This window comes from Mandrillus leucophaeus, unplaced genomic scaffold (assembly GCF_000951045.1).
Source record: "Mandrillus leucophaeus isolate KB7577 unplaced genomic scaffold, Mleu.le_1.0 Scaffold59, whole genome shotgun sequence".
Classification (NCBI taxonomy): Eukaryota; Metazoa; Chordata; class Mammalia; order Primates; family Cercopithecidae; genus Mandrillus; species Mandrillus leucophaeus.
Window position 1 is genome coordinate 2566112 of NW_012106363.1, and position 2153 is coordinate 2568264.

Here is a 2153-nt window from a genome sequence, read left to right on the forward strand (position 1 = left end):
CCACTGCACTCCAGCCTGGGCGACAGAGCGAGACTCCGTTTAAAAAAAAAAAAAAAAAGAAATGAAAACTTAGGCTCTGTTCATACAAAAACCTGTGCACAAATGTTCATTGTAGCTTTATTTGTTATAACTGAAAACTGGAAACAACCCAAACGTCTTTCATCATGTGAATGGTTAAACAAACTATGCTACATCCATACCGTGGAATGCTACTCAACAAAAGAAAAAAATAACAAACTATTAATACATGCAATATACATAGTTCCCTTGGATAGATTTCAAGGGAGTTATGCTGACTGAAGAAAAGCCAATCATAAAAAGTTACATATTGTATTGTTGCATTTATTTAACATTTGTGAAATATTAATAACATAAGTATAGACATGGAGGATAGACTAGTTTAGTGGTTGCCAGAAATTAGAGATAAGGGAAAGGGCCAGGTATGGTGACTCTCACCTGTAATCCCACCACTTTGGAAGGCTGAGGCAAGAGGATCCCTTGAGGACAGGAGCTCAAGATCAGCCTGCACAGTATAATAAGATACTATCAGAGGCTTTTGAACCAGAGCAACTCCATCTTAAATAGGCGCTGGGTAAAAAGAGGCTTAGACCTACTGGGCTGCATTCCCAGGAGGCTAGGCATTCTTAGTCACAGGATGAGATAGAAGATCGACACCAGGGCTGGGCACGGTGGCTCATGCCTGTAATCCCAGCACTTTGGGAGGCCGAGGTGGGGGATTACCTGAGGTCAGGAGTTTGAGACCAGCCTGGTCAACATGGCGAAACTCCATCTCTACTAAAACTACAAAAATTAGCCTGGCGTGGTGGTGCACGCCTGTAATCCCAGGTACTCGGGAGGCTAAGGCAGAAGAATAGCTTGAATGCAGGAGGTACGGGTTGCAGTGAGCTGAGATCGCACCACTGCACTCCAGCCTGAGCAACAGAACAAACCTCCGCCTCAAAAAAAAAAAAAAAAAAAGATCAACATGAGACACAGATTACAAAGACCTTGGTGATCAAACAGTGGTAAAGAAGCTGGTCAAATCCCACCAAAACCAAGATGACAACAAAAGTGACCTCTGGTCACCCTCGCTGCTCATTATATGCTAATTATAATGGATTCACATGCTAAAAGACATTCCCGTCAGCACCATGACAGATACCATGGAAACAACCAGAAGTTACCCTATATGGTTTAAAAAGGTGAGGAGCACTCAGTTGGGGGAGAGGGGAAATTGCCCATCCCTTTCCCAGAAAACTCACAATCCACCCCTTGTTTAGCATATAATCAAGAAATAACTGCTCTGCCTGTAGAGTAGCCATTGTTCTTTTATTCCTTTACTTTTTCTTTTTTTTTCATATGGAGTCTCCCTTTGTCTCCAGGCTGGAGTGCAGTGGCAGGATCTCGGCTCACTGCAAACTTCGCCTTCTGGGTTCAAGCAATTCTCTGCCTCAGCCTCCCGAGTAGCTGGGATTACAGGAACCCACCACCACGCCCAACTAATTTTTGTATTTTTAGTAGAGACGGGGGTTTCACCATGTTAGCCAGGATGGTCTCGATCTCCTGACCTCGTAATCCACCCATCTCAGCCTCCCAAAGTGCTGGGATTACAGGCATGAGCCACCGCACCCGACCTAGTCCTTTACTTTCTTGATAAACTTGCTTCCACTTTATGGATTTGCCTTGAATTTTTTTTCTCCCACCTCAAATTCTTTCTTGTACGAGATCCAAGAACCCTCTCTTGGGATCTGGATCAGGACCCCTTTCTGGTAACAGTACCGTCGCTCCAAAAAAAGGAAGAAAATGTTTTTAATTAGCTGGGCATGGTGGCACATGCCTGTAGGCCAAGCTACTCAGAGGAGGCTGACGCGTAAGGATCGATTGACTCCAGGATTTCGAGGCTACAGTGAGCCATGATCACGCCATCGCACTCCAGCCTGAGTGACAGAGCAAGACCCAACTCAAAAGAATATTAAAATGAGGCTGGGCCCAGTGGCTCACGCCTGTAATCCCAGCACTTTGGGAGGCCAAGGTGGGTGGATCACAAGGTCAGGAGATCAAGACCTAGCTAACACGGTGAAACCCCATCTCTACTAAAAAAAATACAAAAAGTAGCCGGGCATGGTGGTGGGCACCTGTAGTCCCAGCTACTC